This window comes from Arachis ipaensis, chromosome B3, assembly GCF_059453495.1.
Source record: "Arachis ipaensis isolate K30076 ecotype BB chromosome B3, ASM5945349v1, whole genome shotgun sequence".
Lineage (NCBI taxonomy): Eukaryota > Viridiplantae > Streptophyta > Magnoliopsida > Fabales > Fabaceae > Arachis > Arachis ipaensis.
In genome coordinates, this window is record NC_142438.1 from 105505655 (window position 1) to 105521899 (window position 16245).

Below are 16245 nucleotides of genomic sequence, written 5' to 3' on the forward strand. Positions count from 1 at the left end.
TACATCTAAAACCTAAAATTGTGAATTATGAATGTTGTTTCTATGTTGTTGTGTCAATGGATGCATTCTCCCACTTTATAGCCTCTAATTTGTGTTATCTGGGCCAAAAACTGGGTAAAAAATAGCCCAGAAATCGCCCCCAGCGATTTCTGGTACGTACAGGTCGCTGCAAAGTCATGCGTCCACGTGATCCACGCGTTCGCGTCGCCTGGCTTCGGGGAAGCTATGGCAAATTATATATCGTTGCGAAGCCCCAGACGTTAGCTTTCCAAAGCAACTGGAACCACGTCATTTGGACTCTGTAGCTCAAGTTATGCTGGATTTAGTACCAGGAGGTCAGGCTAGACAGCATTAGCAATTCCTTCAGTTTCTTGTATTCCTTCCACTTTTGCATGCTTCTTTTCTATCCTCTAAGCCATTCCTGCCCTGTAATCTCTGAAAATACTTAACACACATATCACGGCATCGAATGGTATAAAGGGGAATTAATTTTTGGTAATTTAAAGGCTTGGGAAGCAAGTTTCCAATTATAGAACAAAATTAGGAAGGAAAATGTAAAACCATGCAATTAGTATGAATAAGTGTGCAAAGACTTGATAAAAACCACTCAAATGAGCACAAGATAAACCATAAAATAGTGGTTTATCAATCTCCCCACACTTAAACATTAGCATGTCCTCATGCTAAGCTCAAGAGAAGCTATAAAAGAGTGAAGAGGAATGGTAAAATGTATGAAATGCAACCTATCTATATGAATGCAACTACATACAAAATATTTCTACCTACTTGGTTAAAAATAAACAAATCTTTTAAGAACAAATATGAACTGGATTTCACTAATTCAAATCACAAAATAAAGTACAAGTGAACTTGCAAAAGAAAATAGCTCATGAAAGCCGGGAACAAGGAATCGAGCATCGAACCCTCAGTAGAAGTGTATGCACTCTAATCGGTCAGGTGTTTAAGGTTCAATTCTCTCAATTCTCTACTAATCTTGCTTTCTAAGGCTTGCTTTTCTTCTACCAATCAACAAAAATTTAATGCATAAATACACATATCAAGAGGTCTTTTAAGGGTTGTAATGGGGTTAAGGTCAAGGTAGGACTGTATTTGGCCAAATGGACTAAAATCTGAATCCTTAATTAACTTAAACTTTCCACCTAACTTTAGACAATCCATGTACAACATCTAGCTATCCATTAGCCATGTTTTTCACATATTCATGCTTCCTGATTTGAGTACAGTACATATGCATTGCTATCACCATTTACTTTGGGGCATTTTGTCCCCATTTATTATTTGCTCTTTTTCTTTTCTTTTTTTCTCTTTTTTTTATTTTTTTATTTTTTTTATTTCTCTTTTCTTAATAAATTTTTTTTCTTTTGTTTTGTTTTTTTTTTTCAATGCATATGATTAAATTATTGAATGCATGAACATGTCTTAAACATTTCTTTCACATTTTAGATATATAACACCCAATTCTTAAACCAAACGTTTCCAAACCCACTTTCTCCACACTTAATTCATGAGCACTCTCACTAGTCTAAGCTAACCAAGGATTCAAATTAAGGACATTATTGTTTTCCGCTTAGAGTTAGTGATGAGCTAAAGTAAAGAATAAAGGGGTAAAATAGGCTCAAAATTGGTTTGCAAGGGATAATGAAAGGTAAGGCCATATGGGTATGTAAGCTTAGTGAAACAAAGGCCTCAATCATATAAGCGCATGCATACATCAAACCATGGAAATATAGAATTAGACAAGACAAATATCACAATTTTAGAGAGAAAAACACACACCAAAAAAATAAAATATTGGTTGATAAGATGCAACCAATCAATTAGGCTCAAAATCTCACTGGTTTTGTGTGTTCGATCTCTAAACCATGTTCCAATATAATATTTCTTCAAACAAGTTCAATAAAAATTTTGATTCAAATTAGTGAAATGCTATAAAAAGTTTCTTGAAAAGAAATATCACTTTAACCAAGTGGTGGTAAAATATGCACAAAATCAAGCAAATATGCAATCAAACATGCAAATGCAACAATGAACTAGCAAAGAAAATAAAACATTCAAAACCTTGGTATTGAGAAGAAAATAACTAACCCACAGAAGTCGGTATTGATCTCCCCACACTTAAAAATTACACCGTCCTCGGTGCATGCTAAGATGTACAAGTGGACAGGTAGCTCCGCAGCTAGTGCTCTTTTTGTTCCTTTCCTTGCCAGTGGTTTGGGAGTAGCTTTCTCTTTACCCTTCTTGGTGGCCATCCTGAAAAAGGAAAAAGAAAGTAACATGTAAAGCTAAGAGTTTGAGCAAGGAAGAGGGTGGTATAGGTGATAATCAATGCACGGTAAAGAAGGATGTCGTTAACACATGGTCATGACTACATGTGAAAAGTTCATCAATGGAAATATAGCAAGTGCATATGATGGCAAGTAGATGCAAGATGTTTATTGGCATGCCGGCAAAGCATGAGTAGCATAGATCAAGCATTAAATGCCCAATTTGATTATCAACTTTTTTAAACTAACAATCTGTTTGTATTGACAATTATATTTAATCAATAAAATGTGAAAAGGGGTTTTGTGAAAAACAGGCATTAGAGTAGTAGAATAGAGTAATATAAAGATAATGCACAATGCCATACGGGCTTTTTCACAAACACATAGCATCCATGGTGAATATGTTATTGAAAGTATTAAATTGAACATGCAAGCAACCCTTCAAGAAGTAATATTAATTGTCAAATAATTCCACAATAATTCACAAGAAAAATATAGAAGAAAATAATTACCTAATTAAGTTTCTAACACCAATTAAAATAAAGTAAAAAGAAAAAGACAGAAAAGGAAACATAGATAATGAAAGTAAAAAGAAAAAAAGAAAATATAAATAAAAATAATAAAGGAAAAGTAAAAAGTAAATAAAGAAAGAAAAGAACCTTGATAATGGTTGTGAAAAATAAGGAAGGGGAAAGTAAAAAGTGAGAAAGAATAAAGAGGGAAGAAGAGGGAAGAAAGAAATAAGAAGGAAAAGAAGAGATTTATATTTGGGAGGAAAATATAAGATATCTTGGCTGATCTGGATAAGCTGTGCGTCGCTTGTGATGTGGATGCATGGGTCACGCGGTCGCGTGGTGTGTGATAATTTCAGGTGACGCGGACGCGTGGGTCACGCGATCGCGTGGCCTGATTTGTGCTATTGGCGCGAGTGCAACCGTGCATTCGTGCAACTCTCTGTTTTAAATGCATTGTGCCAAAACTCTGGGTGACGCGTGCGCGTGGGTGACGCGATCGCGTGAATGGCCATCTTTTGAAAATGACGCGGACACGTGGGGCACGCGGTCGCGTGGTAGGGCTTGTGTTTCCAGCATCATTCCAGCCCTACTCCACCATAACTTGCTGCCATACACCCCTTTTACGTCGATTTTTAGGGGCACGCAGTCCCATGGTTGACGCGGACGCGTGGGAGGATATTCTTCAAAACGACACGGACGCGTGAGTGACACGGTCGCATGGGCATGTTTGTGCCTAAGGCACGCCTCCAGCCACGCTTTCGCATAACTTTCTGTTCAATTCTCTTTTCTTCCTAACGCAACTATGACGCGGACGTGTCAGCGACTGATAAACCCATATTTTATGATATATTTTGTGCCTAATTTAAGTGATTTATTCAGTCCTTCACTCACTTATTCATGTTAATTGCATGGTTTTACTTTCCCTTCCTTATTATGTGATGTATGTAAAAAAAAAAACATGTTTCCTATGCTTTAAAAGTAATTATTTTAATTACCCTTTATTTCCATTCGATGCCGTGATTCATGTGTTGAGTAGTTTTAGATCCTCTAAGGCAGGAATGACTTAAAGGATGGAAAGGAAATATACAAAAATGGAAGGAAAGCACAAAATGGAGTTTTTGAAGAAACTGGAAGCGACGCGATCGCATGGACAACGCGGCCGCATGCCAGCGCGAAATGGCAGTGACACGACCACGCGCCTTAAGCGAAACGCATATGACGCGGACGCATGACTGAAGCGACCGCGTGATAAGGAAAACTCCAGATGACGCGACCACGTGACCCACGCGGACACGTGACAGAGGCCACGCACCAGAAATTATAGAAAACGCTCCTAGCGATTTCTGAAGCCCTTTTTGGCCCAAATCCAAGTCCAGAAGGCACAGATCAGAGGTTATGAGGTGGGGGAATGCATCCATTCAGAGAGAGTCTCCAATTAGTTACTTTTCATGATTTAGATGTATTTTTTAGGGAGAGGTTCTCTCCTCTCTCTTTTAGGATTTAGAATTAGGATTTCTTTTGCTTTCAGGATTATCTCTTTTTATCAGGTTCAATATTCCTTTTTAATTACTTATTTTCTCAATTTAATTTATGAATTCTTCTATGTTACAGATTATTCTTTGAATTAATATTATTTGAGGTATTTCAGTTTATGATTGCTTTCTTTTATTTATATTACTGTTGCTTCCAATCTGAAGACATTTTTATTCAAGTAGATTTACTTTTTCCCTTTTAGTCTTGGTTAAGAAATCAGTAACTCAGGAGTTATCAAACTCAACATGATTGATGATTGTTATCTTTGCTAATTGAATTGAACTTCAATAATCCCAATCTTTCCTTAGGGATTAACTAGGATTTGAAGATCAAATTAATTAGTCATTTGACCTTTCTTTGCTTTAAGTAAAGGCTAATTAAGTGGAATTAAGATTCAATCTTCATCATCATTGATAAGGATAACTAGGATAGGACTTCCGATTTCTCATACCTTGCCAAAAGTTTATTTTACAGTTATTTATTTATTTTACCTGCCATTTAAATTATTTGTTCCCCATCTTCAAAACCCCAATTTACAATCTTCATAACCAATAATAAGAACATACTTCCCTGCAGTTTCTTGAGAAAACGACCCGAGGTTTAAATACTCGGTTATCAATTTTAAAGGGGTTTGTTACTTGTGACAACCAACACGTTTGTAAGAAAGGTTGATTGCTTGGTTTAGTAACTATACTTGCAACGAGAGTTTACTATAACTTCTAAACCATCAATCTTCAGTCTCTTCAAAATGGCGTCGTTGCCGGGGAGTTGCAAACGTGTGCCTTATTATTGGTTATTGTAAATATTTCTCTTTTACTTGTTTATTTGTTCTTATTTTCTTCTTTTAATTTTTATTAGCTACTATGAATTCTCACCCCCCTCGCTTTGAGTTTGGTTTTAATATTGTTGAAAGGAGTAAAAGTTATAACAGGAACATGCATCAAGGTCAGAGCAATCAAAGATGGATGGAGCCAAGAGGATCTGATCAACCCTTTAGGCAACAACACCCTCCAAGATATCATGGACAAAGACCATTCTACAATGCATACCAAGCCAATAGACATGGTGGACAACCTTGTAGTTACCAACAAGCCCCACCCTGTGCTTATAGGCCATCCTTTCAACATAACTTCGAACCACCACACTCACAAGCTCCTTTTCACCATTCACCACCATATGATCCTCATTTACCCCAATTCCAATCCAATTACACCCAAATACCACCACTTCCCCATGTACCACGTCCAAATCCATCACCCCGAGAATCAGAGGTTCGCCTCAAGGAAACAGTAGATCAACTTCAAACAACTCTTCATCAACTGGAGCAAGCAGTAAGTCAATTATCTTCTAGACGTTCGAACGTTCAAGGATCTCCCACAGCCCCATGTGGACAATCTAATGAAGAACGTAGTATGAAGGAGATACTAGAAACTCCAGTGGACAGAACAGGGCATGACTTCGTACTGGAACAAGTAGAGGAAGCTGTCATTGTAAAAGAAGAAGAGTTGGTTGAAGACTTAGGAGAAGCTGAACTTCCATGGGAATCCAGAATTGTGGAAAATTCTGTCAAGGATGTTACAATTGATGCTAAAGAGGATAGTGCACAACTCCCAAAGCAAGTCTTTTATGAAGAACTAGACGGAATAATCCAAGAAGCAAGTTTCCTTGATAATGATAATCTCAAGTCAAGTTCTCCTAGTAATGAACTTACATCCGCAAGTGAATTCTCTGAGATCGAAGAATCTTCCCCAAGTGAATACGAAGATGATGTGGAGGTGGATTTCTCTCAACCTCCCGTTTATGACTTAAGTAACGAGGAAGACATAGAAGGCTTTGATCAGGACATGGATGCATTTGAAGAAGTCTACAAGGAAGTGAAGAAATTCACTGAAGAGCACAAGGGAGTAAAACTTACAGAACCACTGGAAACACCTATCCCAAGGCCATTACCACCCAATACAAGCTTCAAGTGGGTACAATCCTTAACCTTTAGCTTTATTTTTCCACTTGAATATGGGTTGCTTGAAACATATGGCCAGCTTAGAGCTCTCTGTGGCTTTAAGAGTAAGAGGGAAATGGCTCATACTCAGAGCTGGTGCATGATGAGCGGATAATTTATACGCTTTTTGGCATTGTTTTTAGTATGTTTTTAGTAGGATCTAGTTACTTTTAGTGATATTTTTATTAGTTTTTATGTTAAATTCACATTTCAGGAATTTACTATGAGTTTGTGTGTTTTTCTATGATTTCAGGTATTTTCTGGCTGAAATTGAGGGACTTGAGCAAAAATCAGATTCAGAGGTTGAAGAAGGACTGCTTATGCTGTTAGATTCTGACCTCCCATCACTCAAAGTGGATTTTCTGGAGCTACAGAACTCCAAATGGCGCGCTCTCAACGGCGTTAGAAAGTAGACATCCAGGGCTTTCTAGCAATATGTAATAGTCCATACTTTGTCCAAGTTTAGACGACGTAAAAGGGCGTTGAACGCCAGTTTTACGCTGCAGTCTGGAGTTAAACGCCAGAATCACGTCACAAACCAGAGTTGAACGCCAAAAACACGTTACAACTTGGCGTTCAACTCCAAAAGAAGCCTCTGCATGTGTAAACTTCAAGCTCAGCCCAAGCACACACCAAGTGGGGAAGAGTTTCTGCACTCCATAGATTAAGGTGTGGAGCTCTGCTGTTCCTCATGATTTAATGCAAAGTATTACTGTTTTATATTCAATTCAGCTTATTCCGCTTCTAAGATATCCATTCGCACCCAAGAACATGATGAATGTGATGATTATGTGATGCTCATCATCATTCTCACTTATGAACGCGTGCCTGACAAATACTTCCGTTCTACATGCAAACAAGCTAGAATGAGTATCTCTTAGATATCTAATACAGAGGACCAAGTCCGAGATATTAGAATCTTCGTGGTATAAGTTAGAACCCATGGATGGCCATTCCTGAGATCCGGAAAGTCTAAACCTTGTCTGTGGTATTCCGAGTAGGATTTGGGAAGGGATGGTTGTGACGAACTTCAAACTCGCGAGTGCTGGGCGTAGTGACAGACGCAAAAGGAGGGTGAATCCTATTCCAGTATGATCGAGAACCTCCAGATGATTAGCCGTGCCGTAACAGAGCATTTGGACCTTTTTCACAGAGAGGATGGGATGTAGCCATTGACAACGGTGATGCCTTACAGAAAGCTTGCCATGGAAAGGAGTAGGACTGGTTGGATGAAGACAGCAGGAAAGCAGAGGTTCAGAGGAACGAAAGCATCTCTATACGCTTATCTGAAATTCTCACCAATGAATTACATAAGTATTTCTATCTTTATTTTCTGTTTATTTATTATTATTATTTGAAAACTCCATAACCATTTGATATCCGCCTGATTGAGATTTACAAGATGACCATAGCTTGCTTCATACCAACAATCTCCGTGGGATCGACCCTTACTCACATAAGGTTTTATTACTTGGACGACCCAGTACACTTGCTGGTTAGTTGTATCGAAGTTGTGACAAATTATGAATTAAGATTAGAGCACCAAATTTTTGGAGCCATTACCAGGGATCACAATTTCGTGCACCAAGTTTTTGGCGCTGTTGCCGGGGATTGTTCGAGTTTGGACAACTGACGGTTCATCTTGTTGCTCAGATTAGGTAATTTTCTTTTTGTTTTATTTTCAAAAAAAAATATTTTTTTCTTCAAAAATCTTTCAAAAAAAAAATTTTTCCAAAAATCTTTCAAAAAAAAAATTTTTCCTTTTTGTTTTCGAAAATTATTTTAAAATTTTTAAGAATGAATTCTAAAGTTTCAAAATGGTATGCTGAAGTTTGGCTGGCCATCAAGCTTTAGACTAACTTGGTATGATTCCTGGAATCTTGATTGAGGACTGTGAATTCATTGCTTCCTTTTTCCTATATGTTTTCAAAAAATAAAAATATACAAAAATACCAAAAAAAAAATTCATAAAATCAAAAATATTATTGTGTTTCTTGTTTGAGTCTTGAGTCAATTTTAAGTTTAGTGTCAATTGCATGTTTTTATTTTATTTTATTTTTTTTTTCTAAAAAAAATTTTTCGAAAATTCGTGCATTCATAGTGTTCTTCATGATCTTCAAGTTGTTCTTGGTAAGTCTTCTTGTTTGATCTTCATATCTTCTTGTTTTGTGTCTTTTCTTGTTTTTCATATGCATTTTTAACTTGTTAGTGTCTAATTATTGAAAATCTCTAAGTTTGGTGTCTTGCATGTTTAACTTGTTCTTGGAAAGTCTTATTGATGTTCATCTTGATCTTCAAAGTGTTCTTGGTGTTCATCTTGATATTCATAGTGTTCTTGCATGCATTCATTGTTTTGATCTAAAAATTCTCATGCATTGAGTCTTTTTCATGTTTTTCTCTTTCTTCATTAAAAATTCAAAAATCAAAAAATAATATTTCCCTTTTTCACTCATAAATTTTTGAAAATTTGAGTTGACTTTTTCAAAACTTTTTAAAATTTAGTTGTTTCTTATGAGTCAAATCAAATTTTCAATTTAAAAATCATATCTTTTTCAAAATCTTTTTCAAAAATCATATCTTTTTCATTTTTCTTATTTATTTTCGAAAATTTTAAAAATATTTTTCAAAAATATTTTTCTTAATTTTATATCATATTTTCGAAAATATCATCAACAATTAATGTTTTGGTTCAAAAATTTCAAGTTTGTTACTTACTTGTTAAGAAAGATTCAAACTTTAAGTTCTAGAATCATATCTTGTGATTTCTTGTGAATCAAGTCATTAATTGTGATTTTAAAAATCAAAACTTTTTCAAAACTAATTTCAATCATATCTTTTCAAAAAATATCTTTTTATCTTATCTTTTTCAAAATCATATCTTTTTAATCATACCTTTTCATATCATGTCTTTTTCAAATATCTTTTCTAACTTCTTATCTTCTTATCTTTTAAAAATTAATTTTCAAAATTTGTTTCAACTAACTAATTAACTTTTTGTTTGTTTCTTATTTCTTTCAAAACTACCTAACTAAATATCCCTATCTAATTTTCGAAAATATCTCCCTCTTTTTTCAAAAAACTTCTTTTTAGTTAATTAATTGTTTAAATTTTAATTTTAATTTTAATTCTCCTTTAATTTTCAAAAATCATCAACTTCTTTTCAAAAATTAATTTTCGAAATTTCCTCTCCCTCATCTCCTTCTATTTATTTATTCATCTACTAACACTTCTCCTCACCTCATATCTCTGCTCCTATCCTCACCCTTGTGTTTGGATTATTCATTCTTCTTCACTCTTATTCCCTTTCTTCTTCTACTCATACAAAGGAACCTCTCTCTACTAAGGCAAAGAGGATCCCTATTATTATTTTCTGTTCCCTTCTTTTTCATATGAGCAGGAGCAAGGACAAGAACATTCTTGTTGAAGCAGACCCTGAACCTGAAAGGACTCTGAAGAGGAAACTAAGAGAAGCTAAATTACAACAATCCAGAGATAACCTTACAGAAATTTTCAAAAAGGAAGAGGAGATGGCAACCGAAAATAATAATAATGCAAGGAAGATGCTTGGTGACTTTACTGTACCAAATTCCAATTCACATGGAAGAAGCATCTCCATTTCTACCATTGGAGCAAACAATTTTGAGCTTAAACCTCAATTAGTTTCTCTGATGCAACAAAACTGCAAGTTTCATGGACTTCCATCTGAAGATTTCTTTCAGTTCTTAGCTGAATTCTTGTAGATCTGTGATACTGTTAAGACTAATGGAGTAGATCCTGAAGTCTACAGGCTCACGCTTTTCCCTTTTGCTGTGAGAGACAGAGCTAGAATATGGTTGGATTCTCAACCTAAAGATAGCCTGAACTCTTGGGATAAGCTGGTCACGACTTTCTTAGCCAAGTTCTTTCCTCCTCAAAAGCTGAGTAAGCTTAGAGTGGATGTTCAAACCTTCAGACAGAAAGAAGGTGAATCCCTCTATGAAGCTTGGGAGAGATACAAGCAACTGACCAAAAAGTGTCCTTCTGACATGTTTTCAGAATGGACCATCCTGGATATATTCTATGATGGTCTGTCTGAATTAGCTAAGATGTCATTGGATACTTCTGCAGGTGGATCCATTCACCTAAAGAAAATGCCTGGAGAAGCTCAAGAACTTATTGACATGGTTGCTAACAACCAGTTTATGTACACTTCTGAGAGGAATCCTGTGAGTAATGGGACGTCTCAGAAGAAGGGAGTTCTTGAAATTGATACTCTGAATGCCATATTGGCTCAGAATAAAATATTGACTCAGCAAGTCAATATGATTTCTCAGAGTTTGAATGGAATGCAAGCTGCATCCAACAGTACTCAAGAGGCATCTTCTGAGGAAGAAGCTTATGATCCTAAGAACCCTGCAATAGTAGAGGTGAATTACATGGGTGAACCCTATGGAAACACCTATAATCCCTCATGGAAAAATCACCCAAATCTCTCATGGAAGGATCAACAAAAGCCTCAACAAGGCTTTAATAATGGTGGAAGAAACAGGTTTAACAATAGTAAACTTTTTCCATCATCCACTCAGCAACAGACAGAGAATTCTGAGCAGAATCAGTCTAGCTTAGCAAATTCAGTCTCTGATCTATCTAAGGCCACTCTAAGTTTCTTGAATGAAACAAGGTCCTCCATTAGAAATTTGGAGGCACAAGTGGGCCAGCTGAGTAAGAAGATCACTGAAACCCCTCCTAGTACTCTCTCAAGCAATACAGAAGAGAATCCAAAGAGAGATTGCAAGGCCATTGATATAACCATCATGGCCGAATCCAAGAAGGAAGGGGAGGACGTGAATCCCAAGGAGGAAGACCACCTGGGACGTCCAGTGATCAACAAGGAGTTTTTCTTTGAGGAACCAAAGGAATCTGAGGCTCATCTAGAGACCATAGAGATTCCATTGAACCTCCTTATGCCCTTCATGAGCTCTGATGAGTATTCTTCTTCTGAAGAGAATGAGGATGTTACTGAAGAGCAAGTTGCCAAGTATCTTGGTGTAATCATGAAGCTGAATGCCAAACTATTTGGTAATGAGAATAGGGAAGAAGAACCTCCTTTGCTCACCAATGAACTAAGTGATCTGGATCAACTGACATTGCCTCAGAAGAAACAGGATCCTGGAAAGTTCCTAATACCTTGTACCATAGGCACCATGACCTTTGAGAAGGCTCTATGTGACCTGGGGTCTGGGATAAACCTCATGTCACTCTCTGTAATGGAGAAATTGGGAATCTTTGAGGTGCAAGCTGCCAGAATATCATTAGAGATGGCAGACAACTCAAGAAAATAGGCTTATGGACTAGTAGAGAACATGTTAGTAAAGGTTGAAGGCCTTTACATCCCTGCTGATTTCATAATCCTAGACACTGGGAAGGAAGAGGATGAATCCATCATCCTTGGAAGACCCTTCCTAGCCACAGCATGATTGATGTGGACAGAGGAGAGTTGGTCTTTTAACTGAATGAAGACTACCTTGTGTTTAAAACTCAAGGTCCTCCTTCTGTAACCATGGAGAGGAAGCATGAAAAGCTTCTCTCAGTACAGAGTCAACTAAAGCCCCCACAGTCAAACTCTAAGTTTGGTGTTGGGACGCCTCAGCCAAACTCTAAGTTTGGTGTTGAACTCCCATATCCAAACTCTAAGTTTGGTGTTGAGAGTCTATAAAATTGACCTGATCACCCGTGTGGCTCCATGAGAGCCCATTGTCAAGCTATTGACATTAAAGAAGTGCTTGTTAGGAGGCAACCCAATTTTTATTTATCTAATTTTATTTTTATTTTCATTGTTCTTTCATGTTTTATTAGGTTCATGATCATGTGGAGTCACAAAATAAATAGAAAAATCAAAAACAAAATCAAAAAGAGCAGAAGAAAAATCACACCCTGGAGGAAGGACTTACTGGCGTTTAAACGCTAGTAAGGAGCATCTGGCTGGCGCTCAACGCCAGAACAGAGCATGGATCTGGCGTTGAACGCCCAGAACAAGCAACATCCTGGCGTTCAAATGCCAGGAATGCACCCTGAGAAGAGCTGGCGCTGAACGCCAGAAACAAGCATAGAAATGACGTTCAATGCCAGAAACATGCTGCATCTAGGCGTTGAACGCCCAGAACAAGCATCAATTCAGCATTTAAACGCCAGAATTACATGCAAAGGTGTTTTACATGCCTAATTGGTGCAGGGATGTAAATCCTTGACACCTCAGGATCTGTGGACCCCACAGGATCATCTCAGCATCTGTGGACCCCACAGGATCCCTACCTACCTCTACTCATACTCTCCCCTCTTCTCATTCATCCTCTCTTCCCAATAAACACCTTTTCCCAAAACCCTTCACCAATCACCTCAATCTCTCTCTTCCCTGTTACCCATTCACCACTCACATCCATCCACTCTTCCCCATAAACTACCTCATAAACCCCACCTACCTTCAAAATTCAAAATCACTTTCCCACCCAAACCCACCCCATATGGCCGAACCCTAACCCCTCTCCCTCCACTATATAAACTCCTCCATTCTTCTTCATTTTCACACAACACAACCCTCTCTTCTCCTTCTTGGCCGAAACACAACTCTCTCTCCCTCTCCTCTATTTCTTCTTCTTCTTCATCTCTTCTTTCTTCTGTTGCTCGAGGGCGAGCAATATTCTAAGTTTGGTGTGGTAAAAGTATAAGCTTTTTGTTTTTTCCATTACCATTGATGGCACCTAAGACCGGAAAAACCTCTAGAAAAGGGAAAGGGAAGACAAAAGCTTCCACCTCCGAGTCATGGGAGATGGAAAGATTCATCTCCAAAGCCCATCAAGACCACTTTTATGATGTTGTGGCCAAGAAGAAGGTGATCCCCGAGGTCCCTTTCAAACTCAAGAAAAATGAGTATCCGGAGATCCGACTTGAGATCCAAAGAAGAGGTTGGGAAGTTCTAACAAACCCCATCCAATAAGACGGAATTCTAATGGTTCAAGAGTTCTATGCTAATGCATGGATCACTAGGAACCATGATCGAAGTAAGAACCCGAATCCAAAGAATTATCTCACCATGGTTTGGGGGAAATACTTAGATTTCAGTCCGGAAAATGTGAGGTTAGCGTTCAACTTGCCAATGATGGAAGAGAACGCACACCCCTACACAAGAAGAGTCAACTTTGATCAAAGGTTGGACCAAGTCCTCATGGACATATGTGTAGAAGGAGCTCAATGGAAGATTGACTCAAAAGGCAAACCGGTTCAACTGAGAAGATTGGACCTTAAGCCTATAGCTAGAGGATGGTTGGAGTTCATTCAACGCTCAATCATTCCCACTAACAACTGGTCTGAAGTCACAATAGACCGGGCCATCATGATCCATAGCATCATAATTGGGGAGGAAGTGGAGGTTCATGAGATTATACCTCAAGAACTCTACAAGGTGGCTGACAAGTCCTCCACTATGGCAAGGTTAGCCTTTCCTCACCTCATTTGCCATCTATGCAATTCGGCTGGGATTGACATAGAGGGAGATATCCTCATTGATAAGGACAAGCCCATCACTAAGAAAAGGATGGAGCAAACAAGAGAGCCTATTCATGGATCTCAAGAGACGCATGAAGAAGCTCATCACCAAGAAATCCCTGAGATGCCTCAAGGGATGCACTTTCCTCCACAGAAATTTTGGGAGCAAATCAATACCTCCCTAGGAGAATTAAGTTCCAACATGGGACAATTAAGGGTGGAACATCAAGATCACTCCATCATCCTCCATGAAATTAGAGAAGATTAAAGAGCAATGAGGGAGGAGCAATAAAGACAAGGAAGAGACATAGAAGAGCTCAAGGACATCATTGGTTCCTCAAGAAGGAAACGCCACCATCACTAAGGTGGACTCATTCCTTGTTCTCAAATTTTCTGTTTTTCGTTTTCTTTATGTTAAGTGCTTATCTATGTTAGTGTCTTATTACATGATCATTAGTATTTAGTAACTTTGTCTTAAAGTTATGAATGTCCTATGAATCCATCACCTCTCTTAAATGAAAAATGTTTTTTAATTCAAAAGAACAAGAAGTACATGAGTTTCGAAATTATCCTTGAACTTAGTTTAATTATATTGATATGGTGACAATACTTTTTGTTTTCTGAATGAATGCTTGAACAGTGCATATGTCTTTTGAAGTTGTTGTTTATGAATGTCAAATATGTTGGCTATTGAAAGAATGATGATAAGGAGAAATGTTATTTGATAATCTAAAAAATCATAAAATTGATTCTTGAAGCAAGAAAAAGCAGTGAATACAAAGCTTGCAGAAAAAAATAGCGAAAAAAAAAAGAGAAAAAGAACAAGCAAGCAGAAAAAGCCAAAAGCTCTTAAAACCAAAAGGCAAGAGCAAAAAGCCAGTAGCCCTTAAAACCAAAAGGCAAGGGTAAATAAAAAGGATCCAAGGCTTTGAGCATCAGTGGATAGGAGGGCCTAAAGGAATAAAATCCTGGCCTAAGCGGCTAAACCAAGCTGTCCCTAACCATGTGCTTGTGGCGTGAAGGTGTCAAGTGAAAACTTGAGACTGAGCGGTTAAAGTCAAGGTCCAACGCAAAAACATAGTATGCTTAAGAACCCTGGACACCTCTAATTAGGGACTTTAGCAAAGCTGAGTCACAATCTGAAAAGGTTCACCCAGTTATGTGTCTGTGGCATTTATATATCCGGTGGTAATACTGGAAAACAAAGTGCTTAGGGCCACGACCAAGACTCATAAAGTAGCTGTGTTCAAGAATCAACATACTGAACTTGGAGAATCAATAACACTATCTGAACTCTGAGTTCCTATAGATGCCAATCATTCTGAACCTCAATGGATAAAGTGAGATACCAAAACTATTCAAGAGGCAAAAAGCTACAAGTCCCGCTCATCTGATTGGGGCTATATTTCATTGATATTTTGGAATTTATAGTATATTCTCTTCTTTTTATCCTATTTGAATTTTAGTTGTTTGGGGACAAGCAACAATTTAAGTTTGGTGTTGTGATGAGCGGATAATTTATACGCTTTTTGGCATTGTTTTTAGTATGTTTTTAGTAGGATCTAGTTACTTTCAGGGATGTTTTTATTAGTTTTTATGTTAAATTCACATTTCTGGACTTTACTATGAGTTTGTGTATTTTTCTGTGATTTCAGGTATTTTCTGGTTGAAATTGAGGGACTTGAGCAAAAATCAGATTCAGAGGTTGAAGAAGGACTGCTGATGTTGTTGGATTCTGACCTCCCTGCAGTCAAAGTGGATTTTCTAGAGCTACAAAACTCCAAATGGCGCGATATCAACGGCGTTGGAAAGTAGACATCCAGGGCTTTCCAGCAATATATAATAGTCCATAGTTTGTCCAAGTTTAGACGATGAAAAAGGGCGTTGAATGCCAGTTCTATGCTGCAGTCTGGAGTTAAAGGCCAGAAACACGTCACAAACCAGAGTTGAATGCCAAAAACACATTACAACTTGGCGTTCAACTCCAAAAGAAGCCTCTGCACGTGTAAAATTCAAGCTCAGCCCAAGCACACACCAAGTGGGCCCCGGAAGTGGATTTATGCATCAATTACTTACTTCTGTAAACCCTAGTAGCTAGTCTAGTATATATAGAACTTTTTATCATTGTATTCACAATCTTGGTTACTCCGGTTCCCCTGGGGCCGAGACCAATGAACTATATTATCACTTATGTATTTTCAATGGTAGAGTTTCTGTACTCCATAGATTAAGGTGTGGAGCTCTGCTGTTCCTCATGATTTAATGCAAAGTACTACTGTTTTATATTCAATTCAGCTTATTCCGCTTCTAAGATATCCATTCGCACCCAAGAACATGATGAATGTGATGATTATGTGACGCTCATCATCATTCTCACTTATGAACGCGTGCC

General features: G+C 37.7%; 1 non-coding gene across 1 annotated transcript; it reads right to left on the reverse strand.

The window, feature by feature from the left end:
• Positions 1-10255: 10255 nt before the first annotated feature.
• Positions 10256-10359, reverse strand: LOC148571912 (small nucleolar RNA R71). The gene has a single exon (XR_015908400.1). It is a non-coding gene; the product is annotated as a small nucleolar RNA R71 (small nucleolar RNA).
• Between the last annotated feature and the right edge of the window lie 5886 nt (positions 10360-16245).